Source organism: Triturus cristatus, chromosome 4_1 (genome assembly GCF_964204655.1).
Source record: "Triturus cristatus chromosome 4_1, aTriCri1.1, whole genome shotgun sequence".
In the NCBI taxonomy this organism is placed as follows: Eukaryota; Metazoa; Chordata; class Amphibia; order Caudata; family Salamandridae; genus Triturus; species Triturus cristatus.
Window position 1 is genome coordinate 1,198,206,462 of NC_140585.1, and position 20,149 is coordinate 1,198,226,610.

General features: G+C 45.7%; 1 protein-coding gene across 2 annotated transcripts in view; it reads right to left on the minus strand.

Moving 5' to 3' along the window:
• Positions 1 to 20,149, minus strand: part of SMAGP (small cell adhesion glycoprotein) — a 181,495-nt gene that overhangs the window by 84,192 nt on the left and 77,154 nt on the right. Inside the window, exon 1 of one of the 2 annotated variants that reach the window (XM_085654487.1) lies at positions 1,041 to 1,176. The exons of the other annotated variant lie outside the window; for it this stretch is intronic. The gene's annotated coding sequence lies outside the window, so the exon portion shown is untranslated. Of the gene's footprint in view, positions 1 to 1,040; positions 1,177 to 20,149 lie in introns of those variants that run through there. 2 annotated transcript variants of the gene reach the window in all.

Genomic DNA, 20,149 nt, shown 5'->3' on the forward strand with positions numbered 1-20,149 from the left:
TGAACTAATCCGTGCACAAAGAGTCCTGGCAACATTTGCATTTTTTTTTTTTATCTCCGTGAAATCTAGAAAATATGCCTCTTTTAGAGAACCCCCTCCTTCTTTTTATAATACTTAAAACACTGAAGCAGTGTTTTGTGAAAAGGTGCAATCCACAAATGTGGGCCACTTTTTTTTTAGGGTGCCTGGGCCGATTTTTGATCCCAGTCCAACCCCGGGTATGACGTCGGTAACGTTGGTGGCATAGTTGAATGGCTCGATCTGCCTCCCCCGAGCATGATCCTCCTGTAGTATAAAAACAAAATACCGTGCATCCTTTCGGTGGTGTTTTGAAAGCCTCTCCAAAATACGATTTTGTTTGGTCTTGTGGCTCAGTGAACCAACGCATTCCCTCTCGGAGTCTGCGTTTGACCTCACGGTCTATGGTTTGAAAGCCTGAGGGTCTACTCCGTTCGATAAAATGAGAACCACTGGACTGAGTTACTTACAGTAAAGATCATATTTATCAGCAAGATGGCAATTGGGCGAACATGCACTTTATGAATCCACATGTTATGTTATGATTGTACGTAAGCATTTTATTGGAGGATTGGACGTAGTGCTTAATTTATGCCAGTGGTTGTCGGCTCTAGCACTCCTTACTGGGGACCAGACTTGTTTTATATTATCAGAGTTTGATCCAGAGGAAGAGAAAGAAAGGCTGCAAAGGGATCAAAATAATTTGGAAGTGAAAGACAGGCAAATATTTGTGACCTCTCTAACCCCGAGGTTACGTCACATGATTGTTGGGCGACTTTACTTCCACGGCTCGAAACTTCCAGTTCTTTATCTCCCCAACTGTTGGTTGGCTTTTCCAGTTCTAGAAAATAATGTCTCTGCTGTTTTTCCTTCACTTCCCCAAGCAATCGGTTTGCCCCGGATGGAATCACGAAATCGACAACTTGTGTCCCAAAAAAGCGCTTCCTAGTTGCTGTTATTTTTTAAGTGCTCCCTGCTGGGTGGGCCTGACCCCTCACCTCCACAGACACCTCCGGGCTTACCTTTGTGTTGCTGCGAGTAGTCAGTCAGTCAGTCGGGAGTGTGAGCCGCGCGCCCAGCGCCTCTGTTGCTCCTCCTGATGTCGAGTGGTACACAGCAGAGCGGCGAAGAGGCGTTTCCGCATTTCCTACCTTTCCAGTTTCGCTGCACAAAAAAGTACAGTCACCAGGTCGTCATTCAGGTTAACACTTTGTGAGCCGAACTGGAGCAGGGAAGGGCCTTAGGCGGCAAGTGATAAACAAGCCGTTCTTGTCGTTTTTTGTCGTCCAATCCGAATTTGGCCGACGTGATACTACTGCTCGCCATAAGGGAGCTCAGTAAATATACGATTGTATTCTCTCTCGCTTGGGTAGGTACGGCCTCTCACGTACCTCGGGTAGGTACGGCCTCTCACGTACCTCTCCAAGTAATCCAGGCTTGTAATCCAGGCTTTTGGTGGCAAAGATAAACAAATTGAGAAAATGGTGACGGGAGCAACCGAAAGAACCGGGAAACGTGGCAGGGCGAGGTAAGGTAGGTCTCCCGCTGAGCTGAGGAGCTCTGCGTTCTCGCCAAAGCCAGCGCTATATTGGCAGGTGGCGGGCAGAGGCGCCCGTTTTGTGGCCCCAGGGCTTATTTATCGTCATAAGACATTTTTTGAGAACAAGAGAGAGAAATGCAGTGAGGGGAGGAAGGAGGAAGAGAAAGATAGGAAAAGTTACAAAGGGAGGAAGAAGGTATGGGACCTGCGAGGGTGAAATAAAGGGAAAGAAACTGGAGGGTGGTGGAAGAAAGAGCCACGAGGTGGATTGTGAAGGCTGGGCAGCTTTAGTATTCTTCAACTCCGGCCTTTGGCACCTCTGATGCGAGCTGCAAAAAAAAAACCAAAAAAAACTCTGGGCCCTTATGTTTATTTGTAATATTTTTTTTAATTCATCTCTGTAGACTTCTTTTAGAGGATTTACAGAATACAAACTCAGTTACTGTATTAACTCGGGGGCATTCTAATTGCTGCAATCTATGTTATTTCGGGTGTTTGGGATTCGGAATGCTCATTCATCGTCATAGCAGCTGCCAGCCAATAGGCATTCGGAATGCCAAATCTAGATGCCCAGGCGCAGTTAACATGCCCGATGGTATCAGAGAAGGCTAATAACCCTCCAGTGTGGAGATCACTTTCACTGAGTGTGCAGCAGATACAGGCTGAGGGACTGTGATGTGTTCAGTGAGGGTGGATCTGCAACCAGCAGACAGGCCCTTTTAGACAGAGACAAATTAGGCTATTTTTGGAGTTTTGTGGATCATTTCAATATCACTTAGTGGCCACATCAGAACACTAAGCCGGATAGAGCTTCCAGTAGGTGTTCTACTCAGGCGTTAGAAACAATTTCAATAAGTGGGATCCAGACTCTTGACAGAGGGGTGTACGAAGGTTATTTCCGGTCCGATCAGGTACTGGGTACAGGCTGCACCAAGACGCCCATGATTGTAGAAAGTAGGAGTGCTGCGAAAGGGCTGAAAAGCTTGAATGAAGTGATATAAACAACCTAGAGAATTTTCTACCTAGATCAAGACAAACCAATTTTACATTGTCAATGCCAGAAGCGAGGATCGCCTCTGCCATTTTTTTACCTTTGCATTATGGGATGATGAGGAATAGCAAAACATCTGGTCCTAGAATGGAAAGAAAAAGTCAAGAGTGGTTGATTGACTCTTACCTGGTACCCCTCTTTTAGGGCATAATACATCCAGCAGCATGCCTCTTCAAGGGCCTGAATAAACATAATCACATCACCCTCATCTTGATGGAACTCCACTGCCTCCCTTTGCCTGCCCTCACCATCTTCAAAACCATCATGACTGACAATCCTGCTTATCTAGCTGATGAGCTCAGCATCTCTGGTGGCTCTCGACAAACCTGCAGCCAGGACACCATCAAGCTGGAGGCAAAGATGTATAAAAATGAAAAAATACAAGGCAACATATCTTTTTTGTTCTCAGGATCTGGAACAACATCCCTGTATCCATCAGGACCGCCATAACTCTGATGCAATTCAGGAAAGAGTTGAATGCACACCTCTTTAAAGAACACTACATCAAGATGCAGAAAAAGTCCTCAAACCAGCTGCCTCTCCAATCACTTTTTGATTGTATTCTTACCTTTGACCTTGTACGCTTTTCTACTGTCTTTTGGCTGGGTTGACGCTATACAGATACCTCGTACATAAACACATCTTTACATACCTGAGAACATGACTCTAGTTTGCAAATCAGCACTCTTTGGTGGCTGTGCGAGTATGTGCTTTTTAGCACATGCACAGTACAGTGGTCTTGCATGGTGGTGAACCCGTTGCTCCTGTCAAGCTCAATGAAGCCCACATATGCCCCACACATGAAGTGCACTTTACTGCATATGTGTACTGTGTGTGTATGTGTGCAAGGCAGCCAAAGGACATCTGACTTGGTGCACCGGGACCAGTGTCAGCTAGGAAGGGCAGTCTCAAGAAATTGTTGTGGGGATGTTCATGGGGGGGAGGTTGGAGGCAGAGTACAGGAGCAGCGGGTGAAAACTTGCAAGCCCAAGGGGACCGGGGCTGAGACTGTGCTCTCTGATGTAACCAGTGCTTGGTGACACAATTAAACATGACCAGTTGTGCATATAATGGGTCAGTAATCTGTGCTGCTGGAGGGGGTTGGTGTGACCTTCAAGCCATCTCTAGGCAAGGTTTCTCAAAAGTAAATATGTGAACAACCTGGGTCATTAATGCCCAGCTCTCACCATTTGTGTAGCCTCTTTAGAGAGAGGACTCCACTTAGGAATGATTGCCTCAGAATTGTTTCAAGAGTAACAGTCTTCCATCATTAAATAACTATGCAGTGTGTCTTCAGTCATGGCCTCACAGAAATGGGAATTGTTAAAGCCCTTGTGGTGGAAAACCAAAAGACTAATAATCAAAAAACACCCCGATTCCCCCAGAGACTAGCAGGCACACACTACCAGAAACATTGTGTCAGCTCTTACATGCTAGCTGTGTCATACTACCAACAGCACTCGCTCATCTTTCACAAACTAGTAGTCACACTGTACATTACTAGAATGACTCTCAAACACCCACAAAGTAGCAGCAAAGCCAAAAGTGCCTCTTCAATTTTTGTTGAGTTTGTGTAATTGTGGATAGGCAAGGGGTTGAATGCAATAGTAAATCAATGATTGGAGGAAAAGATTATTGAGCACATAGATTAGTGAATGAGTGCATGTATGATGACTGACTAAGTGAATTATTGATTGCTGACTGCATTAATGGAAGTATCCAGGCACTTTGAGCTAATCCAAGTCACACAAATGTTGAGGGGTGAGAGGATAAACGTCCCCCTTCGACCTCCCACTTAATATCTTAATCACACTCGAGAAGAGGGATAATAAAACTTTGTGTTAGTGAGAAAGTGTAGGGGAAAATACACCTGGTTTATAAAACTGCCCTCACACACAGCAAACTGTGTCATGCTTCATCATAGGGCTGCTAACACACCACTGCGCAAGCCAACGCTGAGCTAATCGCCAGACCTATGGGCTTACCCAATATTTGTTATGTTCTGTGGCTGTATTTTATTCTTTGTAATACATGGCTACTCCATCACTCCCCCTCCAAACCCATTTTGAAATCATTGGTCTCTTGCTCCCTTTTTATGACATAAATATTTCAAGTGCAGTAAATATCTGGTACCTTAACCCCTTCGATGCGTCGGATGGCCAGGAGCCGTCCGATGCCCCAGTGCTCATGTGCGTTGGATTGTTCCCGGCCGTCCGTGCACAAGGCACTAGGAACCCTCTGGTGCGGGCACCAGAAGAATTTCTTTGAGACCTGAACAGCCTCGGGAGCTGGGGAGGCCATTCTGCTGGTTTCAGGGAAATGACGATCACAGCGCACGTCGTGCTGACTTCATTTCTCTGAAACCAAACTTACTTTCAGTTTTAATTTCTTCAGGTTCAGGGGCTATCTCAGCCTCCGAGCACATAGAAAGACAGGAGAGGTATCATTCGAAAGGGGATAATTTCCCCTTTCCAATCATACCTCTCCCTAGTGGATCTCTGAATGGGGTTCGCCCCAGCAGGGCGATCCCCTAGCAGGGATCCACCCACTGGACACCAGGGAGTGGGGAGCTGCCCCTTTGGCAAGGTCCTTTTCTCCCCTCAATTGTTTTTGGGGCTATTCAGTCTTTCTGCCCCCAATCTGCCCCTGGGGGGGGCAGAAAGCCCACTAGATGTCAGGGATTATTTGTTTTATAGGATTTAGGGGTGGGGGCTGCTCGAGATGGGCATGTCAATGCCCGCACCCCTGCAAAATTCCAGAAATGTGTGGGTTTAGTAAGTTTTCCTAGATGGCCGCCGAGCCCGGGGCCAAAAACCCATGTCTCCCCCCTTGCAAAACCAGGTCGTTTTGTGATAGGTCATTTTGATGTCTCCACAATACATTTTGGGCCCTTCCCTGCCGTAGGCAATTGGCCCATCCACACAAGTGAGTTACCATTTTTATCGAGAGACTTGGGAATGCGAGGTGGGTAGAATTTTGTGGATCCATGCAGATTCCAGAACTTTCTGGCACATAAATGTGAGGAAAATGTGTTTTTTTGTTTTACAGAGTTTGAGGTTTGCAAGGGATTCTATGTAACAGAACCTGGTGAGAGCCACCCAAGTCACCTCATCCTGGATTCCACTGGGTGTCTAGTTTTCAAAAATGTATAGGTTTACAAGGTTTCGATAGTTGCCGCCAGAGCTAGGGTTCAAAATCCACAGCTAGACAATTTACAAAAAAAGGTCAGTTTTCACTGGAAAAATGTGATGTGTCCACGTTGCGTTGTGGGCTGTTTTCTGTCGCAGGCACTAGGTCTGCCCACATGTGTGAGGTACTATTTTTATTAGGAGACTTTGGAGATTGCGGGGTGGGTGGAAGTTTGTGGATCCACACAGATTCCAGAAGTTTCCATCACAGAAATGTGAGGAAAATGTGTTTTTATTTGACAAAGTTTGAGGTTTGCAAGGGATTCTGGGTAACAGAACCTGGTGATAGCCACACAAGTCACCCCATCCTGGATTTTCCTGGGAATCTAATTTTCTAAAATGTATAGGTTTGCTAGATTTCCCTAGGTGCCGGCTGAGCTATGGTTCAAAACCCACAGCTAGGCACTTTGCAAAAAAAAGGGTTAGTTTTCACTGGAAAAATGTGGTGTGTCCACTTTATGTTTTGGCCCATTTCCAGTCGCAAGCATTAGGCCTACCCACACAAGTGAGGTACCATTTTTATCGGGAGACTTTGGAAAATGTGGGGCGGGTGGAATGTTGTGGATCCATGCAGATTCCAGAACTTTCCATCACAGAAATGTGAGGAAAGTGGTTTTTTTTGACACAGTTTGAGGTTTGCAAGGGATTCTGGGTAACAGAAACTGGTGAAACCCACACAAGTCACCCCATCCTGGATTCCCTGGGTGTCTAGTTTTCACAATGTATAGGTGTGCTAGGTTTCCCTTGGTGCCAGTAGAGCTAGAGTTCAAAATCAACAGCTAGGCACTGTGCAAAAAAAGGGTCAGTTTTCACAGTAAAAATGTGGTGTGTCCACGTTGCGTTTTGGGCCCCGTTTCCTGTTGTGGGGACGAGGCCAACCCACACATGTGAGGTACCATTTATATTGGGAGACTTTGGGGAATATTGGGTGGGTGGAACTTTGTGGATCCATGCAGATTCCAGAACTTTCCATTACAGAAATATGTGGAAAATGTGATTTGTTTTCAGCAAAATGTGAGGTTTGCAGGGGATTCTGGGTAGGAAAACTTTGGGAGATCCATGCAAGTCATACCTCCCTGGATGCCCCAGCGGGTCTAGTTTTCAGAAATGTGTGGGTTTGGTAGGTTTCCCTATATGGCCGCCGAGCCCGGAGCCAAAAACTCAAGTGCCCCCTCGTGCAAAACCAGGTCGTTTTGTGATAGGTAATTTTGATGTCTCCACAATACGTTTTGGGCCCTTGCCTGTCGGGGGTACTTGGCCCACCCCCACAAGTGAGGTACGATTTTTATCGGGAGACCTGGGGAACACTGGGTGGTAGGAAATTTGTGTCAGCCCAGTGATCCCACAACTTTCCCATAAAGAAATTTGAGAAAACTTTGATTTTTTTAGCTAAATTTGATGTTTGCAGGAGATTCTGGGTGGGAAAACATTAGGGGATCCACGTAAGCCATTCCTCCCTGGACTCCTCCAGGTGTCAAGTTTTCAGAAATGTGTGGGTTTGGTAGGTTTCCCATGATGGCCCCCGAGCCCGGAGCCAAAAGCCCAGGTGCCTCCCCTTGCAAGCCAGGTTGTTTTTGTGATAGGTAATTTTGATGTCTCCACAATACGTTTTGGGCCCTTGCCTGTCGGGGGTACTTGGCCCACCCCCACAAGTGAGGTACCATTTTTATCGGGAGACCTGGGGAACACTGGGTGGTAGGAAATTTGTGTCAGCTCAGTGATCCCACAACTTTCCCATAAAGAAATTTGAGAAAACTTTGATTTTTTAGCTAAATTTGATGTTTGCAGGAGATTCTGGGTGGGAAAACATTAGGGGATCCACGTAAGCCATTCCTCCCTGGACTCCTCCAGGTGTCAAGTTTTCAGAAATGTGTGGGTTTGGTAGGTTTCCCATGATGGCCCCCGAGCCCGGAGCCAAAAGCCCAGGTGCCTCCCCTTGCAAGCCAGGTTGTTTTTGTGATAGGTAATTTTGATGTCTCCACAATACGTTTTGGGCCCTTGCTTGTCACAGTACTTGGCCCACCCACAGGAGTGGGGTACCATTTGTATCGGGAGACCTGGGGGAATACTGGGTGGTAGGACATTTGTGTCAGCCCCGTGATCCTACAACTTTCCCACACAGAAATGTGGGAACAATTTGTTTTTTTTCTGCCAAATATGAGGTTTGCAGGGGATTCTGTGTAGGGGGGTCCATGCAAGCTATACCTCCCTGGACTCCCCCAGGTGTCTAGTTTTCAGAAATGTGTGTATTTGGTAGATTTTCCTAGATGGCCTCCGAGCATGGGGGCAAAAATCCAGGGTCCCACCCCCCGGCAAAACCAGGTCGTTTTGTGATATGTAATTTTGATGTCTACACAATACATTTTGGGCCCTTCCCTGCCACGTGCACTTGGCCCATCCACACGAGTGAGGTACCATTTTTAATCGAGAAACTTTCTAGAATGCGAGGTGAGTAGAATTTTGTGGATACAAACAGATTCCAGAAGTTTCCATCACAGAAATATGAGGAAAATGTTTTCTGTTTTTACAAAGTTTGAGGTGTGCAAGGGATTCTGGGTAACAGAACCTGGTGATAGCCACACAAGTCACCCCATCCTGGATTTTCCTAGGAGTCTAGTTTTTTAAAAAATATAGGTTTGCTAGGTTTCCCTAGGTGCCAGCTGAGCTAGGGTTCAAAACCCACAGCGAGGCACTTTGTAAAAAAAGTGTCACTTTTCACTTTAAAAATGTGATGTATCCACGTTGCGTTGTGGGCTGTTTTCTGTCGTGGGCACTAGGCCTACCCACACATGTGAGGTATCATTTTTATCAGGATACTTTGGGAAATGCGTGGTGGGATGAAGTTTGTGGATCTACACAGATCCCAGAAGTTTCCATCACAGAAATGTGAGGAAAATGTCTCCCCCCCAAAGTTTGAGGTTTGCAAGGGATTCTGGGTAACAGAACCTGGTGATAACCACACAAGTCACCCCATCCTGGATTTTCCTGGGAGTCTAGTTTGCAAAAGTGTATAGGTTTGCTAGGTTTTCCTAGGTGCCAGCTGAGCTAGGGTTCAAAACCCACAGCTAGGCACTTTGCAAAAAAAGGGTCAGTTTTCACTGTGTAAAATGTGGTGTGTCCATATTGCGTTTTGGCCTGTTTCCTGTCGTGGGCCTACCCACACAAGTGAGGTACCCTATTTATCAAGAGACTTTCGGGAATGCGGGGTGGGTAGAATTTTGTGGATCCATGCAGATTCCAGAACTTTCCGGCAGAGAAATGTAAGGAAAATGCGTTTTTTTTTTGTACAAAGTTTGAGGTTTGCAAGAGATTCATCAGTGTAACAGAATAGGGTGAGAGCCACACAAGTCACCCCATCCTGGATTTCCCTGGGTGTCTAGTTAAAAAAAAATATACGTTTGCTACGTTTCCCTAGGTGCCGGCAGAGCTAGGGTTAAAAAACCACAGCTAGGCACTTTGCAAAAAATGTTTTCACGGTAAAAATTTGGTGTGTCCACGTTGCGTTTTTGCCCATTTCCTGTAGCGGGTACTAAGCCTACCCACACAAGTGAGGTACCATTTTTATCGGGAGAGTTTGGGAAATGCGGAGTGGGTGAAATGTTGTGTGTCCATGCAGATTCCAGAAGTTTCCATCACAGAAATGTGAGGAAAATGTGTTTTTGTTACACATTTTGAGGTTTGCAAGGGATTCTGGGTAACAGAACCTAGTGAGAACCACACAAGTCACTCCATCCTGGATTCCCCTTGTTGTCGAGTTTTCAAAATGTATAGGTGTGCTAGGTTTTCCTAGGTGCTGGTAGAGCTAGAGTCAAAATCCACAGCTAGGCACTGTTCAAAAAAAGGGTCAGTTTTCACAGTAAAAATGTGGTGTGTCCACGTTGCGTTTTGGGCCATTTCCTGTCACGGCGACTAGGTCAAACTACACATATGAGGTACCATTTTTATTGGGAGACTTTGGGGAATATTGGGTGGGTGGAAGTTAGTGAATCCAAGCAGATTTCAGAACTTTCCATTACAGAAATATGAGGAAAATGTGTTTTTTTGACAAATTGAGAGATTTGCAAGGGATTCTGGGTAACAGAACCTAGTGAGAGCTACACAAGTCACCACATCCAGGCTTGCCATGCATGTTTAGTTTTCAAAAATGTATAGGTTTCTGTAGGTGCTGGCTGAGCTAGGATTCAACACCCACAGCTAGGCACATTGCAAAAAAAATGGTCAGTTTTCACTGGAAGAATTTGATGTGCCTACGCTGCGTTTTGGGACATTTATTGTCACGGACACTAAGCGTACCCACACAAGTGAGGTAGCATTTTTATCGGGAGACTTAGGGGAACACAGAAGAGTAGAACAAGTGTTATTTCCAATTGACTTTCTTTGCATTTCTGCCATCCAAATGTAAGACAATTTGTAAAAGAAGAAGTCATTTTGAAAAATGACTTCTAATTCACATGCTTGTTTGGGTACCCACAATTTTGGAAATGTGCAAAGAATCACTCCTTATAAACTCTATGTTTTGTTCCCATTTTGGGCATATATTGGTTTCCTTGGTACCTATTTGTCACTCTTTATATTTTACCAAATGAATTGAGATATACCCGGTACACAATGAAAAACAATTGCATGAGGCAGCTCAGTTATTGGCTCTGGGTTCCTCTGGTTCTTGGTAAACCTACAAGCCCTATATATCCTCACAACTTGAAGGATCTAGCGGATGTGCTGGTATACCGCAATAAAAAATCTGTCATACTTAGAAGAGGTTACAGGTGAAAACTTTGGCACAAATGGCTGCTTTTTTCAACCCAATTTCAATATTTTCTATTTTCAACTGTTAGTTTCTATAAACAAAACTTTGAAGGATCTACACAAATGACCCCTTGCTGAATTCAGAATTTAGTCTAGTTTTCAGAAATGTATAGCTTTCTGTGACCCATTATTGATTTCACACCCATTTCTACCACTAACTGGTTGGAGGTTGAAAGCACAAAAAACAGGAAAAATAGGCTATGTCCCAGAAAAATGCCAAAACTGTATAGAACATTTTGGTTTTCTGACAAAAGTCTGCCTGTCCCTGAAAGCTAAGAAGATGGTGACTTCAGCACTATGAATCCTTTGTTAATGCCATTTGCAGGGAAAAAAACAGACGCCTTCTTCTGCAGCAATTTGTTTCCTGTGTAAAAAAAAATTATGTACCTGTATTTTGGCTAATTTCTGGGTCCCCGCCAGGGGAATCCAGAAACCCTGGGTACCTTTGGAATCATTAGGGAGTTGGTAAAAAATAGCGCAAATTTTATGTTGATACCTTATGTGGATAAAAAAGGTACAGGGGCCTAAGTATGAACTACCCCAAATAGCCCCCAAAAATGGCTTAGCACGGGGGAGGCCTAGCCACGAAGGAGTTAAAAAAAAATATATAAATGAATAAAATCCATCTTGTCATTCTCTGCAAACTCGCACTTCAAAGAAAGTGGTTCTAAAAAGTAGATTTGCGTTTTAGGCTGTATGACAATAATGTACAGCTACATTTCAGCACTCAAGACTTGGGTTCAGTAGTATGATATACGATAAACCTTATCAGCCAATGGCAGTGGATTTTCAAGATAGACATTTTGGAAGAAGATGGAGGCAAAGATAGTCATCCCTTGATGCTGTGCACGAGGGAACTGCTTTTCACACTAAATTGGCAATTCAATTTTCTTATTATAGGTTAATAGTGATGTTACAACTCATCAGGAGCTATAGCGATAGGAAATGGAAAATAAACTTTGTAATATGTAGATATGAAACTGTGTTGAAATAAATAAGAGATGAGGGGCAAAGAGAGTTGTACAAACAGAGAAGAGATAGGAATATTATAAGAATGCTATGGAAGGAAATAAAGGATGATAAAAATAGAAAAGGTTGATGGAAAGGTAGGAGCAAAAGATACAGGGAAAAATGCAGCAGTGAGAAAAGATACAGTAAGCAAGGTCTGTTGGAAGTATGCTGTTAAGTTGCACCTTGTCCCATGCAAGTTCTCTTTGCCGATGATTGCATGGAGTCCACCTGGTTGGTACCCATGTTATGAGGTTTGGGGTTACAGCATGACTTGCTGTATTAGGAGGCTCAGTGGGTCCCTTCTAAACCCAGGACGCCCTTCCTCCTAAAATCAGGAAGCCCCCATCCTTGAACCATTGTGGCTCACAAGAAGCGCCATGTGAAATCTATCATTGGTATGTAACATCTAAGGAGGAATGCATGTGTGTATTTGAACCTGCATGTGCATAAATACCTTTAAGAGTGCAGGAGGGACAATGCTGATCCAGATTTGCAAATAAGGTATTGTGGTGGAACTCAAGACTTGCCTAGAGGAAAGTAAAAATCTTCACACCAGGGGGAGGGGTTGTTTCCAAAGATGAGAATCTCCATCTTGTCCGAGTTAATTTTCGCGCAGTTGCCCTTCATCCAGTGGGCCACGTCGGACATGGTGCTCTGGAAGTTGGCTCTCGCGGTGTCGTCCGTCAATGAGGGAGAGGATGAGTGTAATCGGCGTAAGAAATGATTTTGAGACTGTGGGAGCGGGCGATGTCTGTGAGCGGGATTGTGTATGTTTTGAAGAGGGTGGGCGGAGGGGGGGAGTCCTGGGGGATGCTGTAGATGATGTTTTTGAGGTCGGAGGAGAATGGGTGAACATGGATTCTTTGAGTTAGGCTGAGAGGAAGGAGGCGATCCAGTTGAGAGCATTGTGTTGGATGCCTCTGTGGTGGAGTCTGGAGGGTGTGATGGGAGACGGTGTCGAGGCTGCTGAGAGGTCGAGGAGAATGAGGGCCACCATTTCTCCCTGGTTGAGGAGTCGTCCGTAGCTGTGATCAGGGTGGTCTCAGTGCTGTGATTGGCCCGGAATCCTGATTGAGAGGCATCAAGGACGTTGTTGTGTTGGAGGTGTTCTGTGAGCTGGTGATTGATGGCTTTTCCCAAGACTTTGGCTGGGAAGGGGAGAAGTGAGATGGGACAGTAGTTCTTGAGTTCACTGGGATCGGCAGAGGGCTTCTTTAAGAAGGGGCATTACCTCTTCATGCTCCCAGGCGGCGGGAATGGAGGGTGTTGTGATGGATGTGTTGGGGACCTCGGTGAGGTGGGCGCAGAATTCTTCTCTCCCTAGATTGTAGATGTGGTGTGAACAGGGGTCCAAGGCAGAGACTGAGAGGATGGACCTCATGATGGATGCGGTGTCTTGGGTTGAGAGCTGTTTCCAGTCGGTGTCGACGGTGGTGTTGGTGTAGGCATGAAGATGGTTGAGGTTGGTGGGCCGGGAATCGAAATTACTGTAGCTGTCTGTGATCTGGTCGAAGAAGTCTGCAAATGGAGTCGCAAAGCTCCTGGGAGGGACGGATGGCGTTATCAGTGGCTGCAGAGCAGGAGAACTATCTGACAATGGAGAAGAGTTCTTTGGCGTGGTTGGAGCTGGCCATGATGCAGTTAGTGAGGGCAGTCTTCCTGGCTTTCCTGAGGTGGTGGTGGTAGTTGCTGAGGGCTTATCTGAAAGCGCTGAGTTTGGGAGGAGTTCTTGCTGGAGCTTCATTGTGGTTTGAGTTTCTTGCAGTGGCGTTTGAAGTTCTGGAGTTCGGGGTGAACCAGCTGGCTAGTTTGGTGGGTCTTTCCTTGTGGGAGTCTTTCAGGGGAGCGATGGTGTCTGCGGCTGAGGAGATCCATTCCGAAATGTGCTTGACTTTTTAGATTGAGGTTGTCTGATGGGGCAGATGTGGTTACCTTGAGGGTGGAGATCCAGAGGGGTTCTGTGACTTAAGACCATTTCTGGCGGGGATGGTTAGGAGGTATGGTCGGAGGGCGCAGAGCGCCATTGATGGTGAAATGGATGATGCTGTGGTCGGTCCAGGTCAGTTCAATGGTGTGGGAGAACTTGATTCTGTTCCTGGAGGTGAAAATAGGCTCCAGTGTGTGGCCAGCGATGTGCGTGGCTGGGGCTTGAGACCATCTGTGAGAGGCCGAGGTAGTTCATGTCCTTCGGAAGCGTAGAGGAGTTGGGGTCTTTTTGTTCCTCAAGGAGGAAGTTCAGGTCTCTCAGGAAGATGGAAGTGTTCAGAGTCCATGGCAAGAGGGGTAATGAAGTCTGAGATGGCATTACAAAAGCTTGGCTGGGGGCCCGGGGATCTGTAGGCAAGTGTCTCTTTGATGGTGGTCTTTGCATCAAGTCTTATCTGGAAATTGAGGTGTCCCATGATGGACGTGATGTTATCCTCTGTAGTTAAGCATTGGAGGGTATCTTTGTGGATGATGGCAAGGCTTCTGTAATGTCTGCCAAGGAGGTCGTGGTGTAGCAGCTTGTAGCCGGGGTGTGTCGCGGTGGTGATGTTGGGCGGCGATGCTGTGGTGAGCTAGGTTTCAGTGATGAACATCAAGTCTGGCGCAAGTGTGGTTATGGGATACCAGATTTTTATAGTGTGCTTGCAGAGGGATCGGACGTTGAGGAGAGTGCAGTGGAGCTTCACATCTGGTGTCGGTTGGGCGGGGATTTGGCTGCTCAGGTCGGGTGTCTTCTGGTTGGGTGTTGCAGGAGAATGGGTGTTGCAGGCGAAGCGGCAGTTCTGGCAAGTGAAAAGTCTTCTGTGCTTCTGGGTGAGGTGATGCAGTAGTTGGGGTTTCTCTGGGGGTTGAGTGACAGTAGTTCATCGGTAGTGTACCAGTTGGAGGCGGGCGTACCAGGGATGACAGATATGTCAGTATTACTGATGTATCTGTAGGCACAAACTAGACGCATTGCTGGGGTTGTGTCAGAAGCGTGAAGCAACTCCAGCAAAGCAGGGAGGAGGGCTATGAATAGAGCTTTGCGTCACCCTTACTTACGCCTGCTATGAGGCAGGCGTAAGGATTTGACAAAATGTTGTCCCAGAAGTGGCGCACTAAAATCTTATAGATTTCAATGCACCACTTCTACCAGGCTTGGATGTGAGGGAACGCCCACCCTACATACTTTATACCTGACTCAGGTATAATCAGACCCCCCAGGATATTGCAGCATAGATTTGCAAATTTAGCAGCAAAAAAATGGAAATTTAGCAGCACAAAAAATACAATTTCATGTCATTATTGTGGCACCTAATTTTACTCATCATCATTCCTTTTCAGCCTTAAATCAATGTAAACTGATTTAGCATAGTATTTAACTTTGCAATATGCATTATAAACTGTCTGAAAGAGTTTTATTTGCTCTATGCTCCTTTGTGGTAACATTATGGAGAATAGGTTAAGCCAAGCACAATAGCACAGGGTCAGCGTTTTTGCCCGAAAAGTTAAGGACATGAATAGAGGGCTCGAAAGGGGCCCATTTCAAAGCCTGTTTTAAATTACTACCGAGATCCCAAGGGACCCGGCCAACTTAAAGCCCTGCTCCCTCCCCTTTTAAAATTCAGCTCTGTGGATGGACCTCCCAGGGAATGGGGTATTTGAATCCGGCCCGGCCGCCTTTTTTGTGATCCTATGAGAGTCTTGCAGGATTGCTGCTTTTTTGACGATTTTGTTTTCCTTTTTTTCCCCCAAGGAGTGTCCCTCTGGGTCCACCCCAAGGAGTCCACGAGTTCTTTAATGACTTCCAGCAACATTTTTCTCATGTCGCTATTGAGATGGCCCAAGGGAAATAAAGCTCCCTGAAAATGCTCCATTTTTAAATTGACGCTTCTGTGATAGTCTCTCGAGACTCATGTAGACCCAACCATCCAGATATACAATTATTATTAACCCTTAATTTTTTCAAAAAACACAAAGGGTTTACACCAAATCACAAAAAGCACAATCTGTGGACCAAGATCTAGCTTTTTGCCGGATTTGGTGTAATTATGTTCAGCAGTTTTGCTGTAGCCTTGTCTAAAGATGTCTATGGAAAATGCATGGGGATTTTGTGTTTTGTGACCCCCCCCCCCACCGCTTGACGGATCAACCAGAACCTTTCCAGGAAGAAGCTGAGGTGGATGAACTTTTTTTTGGGAAAGTTTTATGAAGATTCATCAAACGGGCCCCAAGTTATTAGCAAACCAAAAAACGCTCTTTCTTTGGAAAAGCAGACCTAATTATAACTACCTAGTGGCAACCGCCACTAGGTAAAATATATATTTATATATACATGTGTGTGTGTGTGTGTGTGTGCAACATTGAATGAATTACAGAACGGACTATTTTGCATGTGCACTTTAATGAATCTTCAATAAGAACTTGAATTGAATGATACTATAGAGCATTGACACTATATTGAGTATGGGCATTAGCACTTTATTTGGCCGGAAATAGATGTCCTATGCAATATTGAAGGAATAACTTATTATGGACCATTCTGTACGTGCGCTCTTCATGTTCAATGAGGATTTGAATTGAATGTTAATATAAAGCACTCGCACTTTTTATACAGGTTTGCACAGACAGACGGTTTTCAGAATAGGTAGAATGAATTTTCCCTCTAAAAGCATTTGCACTATTAATGATCTAATATGATACCAGTGGGCATTGAATAATGATCAATAACCCACATTTTATTTCAATAACTCACACACTCAATGTGAGATTACATTATGTTATCAATGTAAGGACAGAACCAGAAAATGGGAACAATACCAATAATGTTTTGTAATATTTATATTGTTCGCAAATTTTAACAAATTATATGAGCTTTGTAAAATTATACCTGTGAAACACTTCATGTTCCAGATGACAGCGAAAGAACTATGTCTACCATGTCTTTGAGATCATGAGATCAGCCAACTCACATAAAAATACAAGCATTAATGGCTCTCGTTGTCTGAGCAAGGCAGCAATGCTGCCGAAACCTGTTACAACAGTGGTACAGCATGATAAGGAGTGTGAGTTTTTACCTACCTGCGGTGTCCAGTGTCACGATGGCTGGAACTTGGAGTGTATATATATATATATATATATATATATATATATATATATATATATATATATATATATATATATATATATATATATATATATATATATATATATATATATATATATATATATATTACCACACACTTCCCAAGGGAAATAATAGGTCGCACTCCGGTATTTCCTTTCAAAAAAGCTTTGAATGCTTTATTTCCACAGGTTGAAATTACTCCTTAGGCACACGAAACAAAACCTACGCGTTTCGGTCTCTAGTGAGACCTTGCTCACGGTAACGCCCCCTCTGTGGACACATGTTTTTATGCACAATTACATCATTTCCTGTCTCTTCATAAGGGCATTTTGGGAGTTGTAGTGCAATCTTTTGATTTCATAATTACAAACAAGTTGAAAATAGTTTCAAAATCTAACATTAAAACAAAGCTCTTCCTCACATCACGAGCATTCTCAGTATTTTTATCATACAGATGGGTGCAAATTTGTACAGATTTTTCCTCTGTCTTAAATTGGATTTTCATTACACATTTCTTTTATGTCTAGCATTTTTTATGGACATCTTAATTCAATACATCATATCTTTTAAGCATTTTATACTCCTCAAGTGGAGAGTGATCTTTTAAGTGCATTTCTTTTCTTGAAAAACCCAATATTGCGACTTACATTACAAAAGGAATCCCGTCACATCTTAAACTTACAAACTTTCACCCCGTATGGCCTCAACCAAAGTGAGGAACTCTACATACATTTATAAATAGCTTGTGTTAAGAACCAGTTATAGCTCATGAAAAAATCCTGAAACCTCTCATTTTTTAGTGTCATCAACTAAAAATGTTTTAACCCGTTATTAAATCTTAAATTCCATTATTTTTTGCACTTATCCTGTATATAGTCACATCAGTTTGTAGCTTCAATTAGAATGTTGGGTTCATCATAAAATAATGTAAGTCGCAATATTGGGTTTTTCAAGAAAAGAAATTATGGAATAACGTTGGCGCCGATTGACGAATCTTCGCAAAAGTTTCCAAACTTTTGGCCAGCTCCGGTCCGCTCCTATCCTGAAAATTTCACGGTGATTCGTCAAGCGGGAGCCAAGAAAAAATGGGGGTCCCAAAACGTGTTTTCCCCATGCATTTTCCCATAGGACCTGTTGACGCAGCTACAGCCTGAACTGCTGAACGGAATTACACCAAATTTGGCAAAGAGGTAGTCCTCAGCTCAGACTTGTGCCTTTTGCTTAAATGGTGTAAATCCGTTCAGTAGTTCCTGAGAAAATTAGAGTTAAAAAGATAGATATATCTATGGTCTTGGAGGATCCGCGCACCCTCCCCGCACCAGCGCGCACCCTGCCGTGCACGAGCTGTATTCTAATTGGCTGTCAACACTCCAGATCAGGAAGTGTTGGCAGCCATCATGTGCCTCGGTAGAACCGAGGCACAAGAAACCTGAAAAACAAACGCGAAAAATGCGACAAGGGGGCAGGGTAGAAACACCCTGACCCCCTAGGCCTGCTCAGGGGGTCCCACAAGGACCCCCAGGGCCAAAAAAAGAATTGTATTTTTAAAAAAATCAGCGAGATTCGCGCACCCAGCGCGAATTTCGGGCGAAAACTTTTAAAAAATTCAGCGTGGGCTGCCGCGCTGAGTATTCTAATTTGCCCCCGGGGGCCAAATCCCGGGGGCATAACTTTTTTTAAAAAGCGTGGGGGGGTCCCAATCCCCCCCACACTGCCCCAGGGACCGCCACCCCCCGGGGCTTTCTTTCAATGTATGCGGGGGGCTCATGGCCCCCCGCATCCCCGGGGACCGCCACCCCCGGGGCTTGATTAAAAAAAAAAAACCCTCACACGCCCCGGGGTCTGCCACCTCCCCGGGGCACTAAATATTTAAAATAGGGGGTCCCACCCCGGGGCTTTAAATTAAGTGGGAGGGGGGCTGCGTGCCCCCCCCCGGAGTCAATGATGGCCCTGGGGACCGACACCCCCCAGGGCCGGCTCCTGCAGTGTCCCGGGGTGCCCACCCCCGGTACACTGCTGTTTGCAATGGCAGGGCGGGAGCCTCGCAACTCCCACCCTGCCATTGCAAACTGCTTTGCTTTTCCACATGGGGAGCAGCATGTTAGGCCACAGGAGGGAGCCCCCCGTCAAAAAAAAAAAAAGGGCCATGCCCCGGGGGATGGGGTCCCCGGGGAAAATTATGGCCTCGGGATGGGGGCCACGTGGCCCCCTCCCCGATTTTTTAATAAAAAAAAAATTGGGGGCAGGCCCTGGGGGATGGTGTCCCCAGGGCCAATAAATTTGAAAAAGAAGGGGGGCTACACAGCCCCCCTTCTAAAAAAAGAAAAGAAAAATAAAGAAGGGATCGGGCCGGAGGCCACGCCCCCTCCTTCCACCACTCTGCAAACGCGCGCCCTGGTGCGTTTGCAGAGGGGGATCTAATTCCCCTTGAATGCTGGGGGTCCCTGGGGGCCAACTAGCCCACCAGGAACCTCCAGTATGCACCAGGGGGCTGCGTTGCAGAGAGGTGTAATGAGGCAGCACCCCTTTTTACACCTCTCTGCAACACAGCTCCGTGGCGCTTACGGGAGGTACCTGGCGGTCTAGTTGGCCGCCAGGGGACCTCAGGATTCAAGGGGACTTAATCTCCCAACTTAAAACGCGCCACGGGGCGCGTTTGCACAGTGGTGAAGGTAGGGGGCAGGGCCTGAGGTGATACTGTGCAAACACGCCCTGTGGCGCGTTTTAAGTTGGGGAATTCATTCCTCTTCAATCCAGAGGTCCCCTAGTGGCCAACTAGCCCACCAGGTACCTCCACTAAGCGCCACGGAGCTATGTTGCAGAGTGTTGTAAAAAGGGGCGTGGCCTCTGAACACCTCTCTGCAACACAGCTCGATTGGCGCATACTGGAGGTACCTGGTGGGCTAGTTGGCCGCCAGGGGACCTCAGGATTCAAGGGGACTTAATCCCCCAACTTAAAACATCCCACGGGGCGCGTTTGCACAGTGGTGAAGGTAGGGGGCGGGGCCTGAGGTGATAAGTGTGCAAACACGCCCTGTGGCGCGTTTTATGTTGGGGAATTAATTCCTCTTCAATCCTGAGGGTCCCTGGGGACCAACTAGCCCACCAGGTACCTCCAGTAAGCGCCACAGAGCTGCGTTGCAGAGTGTTGTAAAAAGGGGCGTGGCCTCTGAACAGCTCTCTGCAATGCAGCTCCCTGGCGCATACTGGAGGTACCTGGTGGTCTAGTTGGCCCCCAGGGGACCTCAGGATTGAAGAGGAATTAATTCTCCAACTTAAAACGTGCCACAGGGCGTGTTTGCACACGTCACCTCAGGCCCCGCCCCTTTCCTTTACCATTGTACAAATATTCCTCTAAAATCAGCTGAACTACGAATTCCAATTTACTCACCAGGAGAGAACCCGGTGCTGCATCTTTTAGACCAGCACCGACCCTGAAAAGT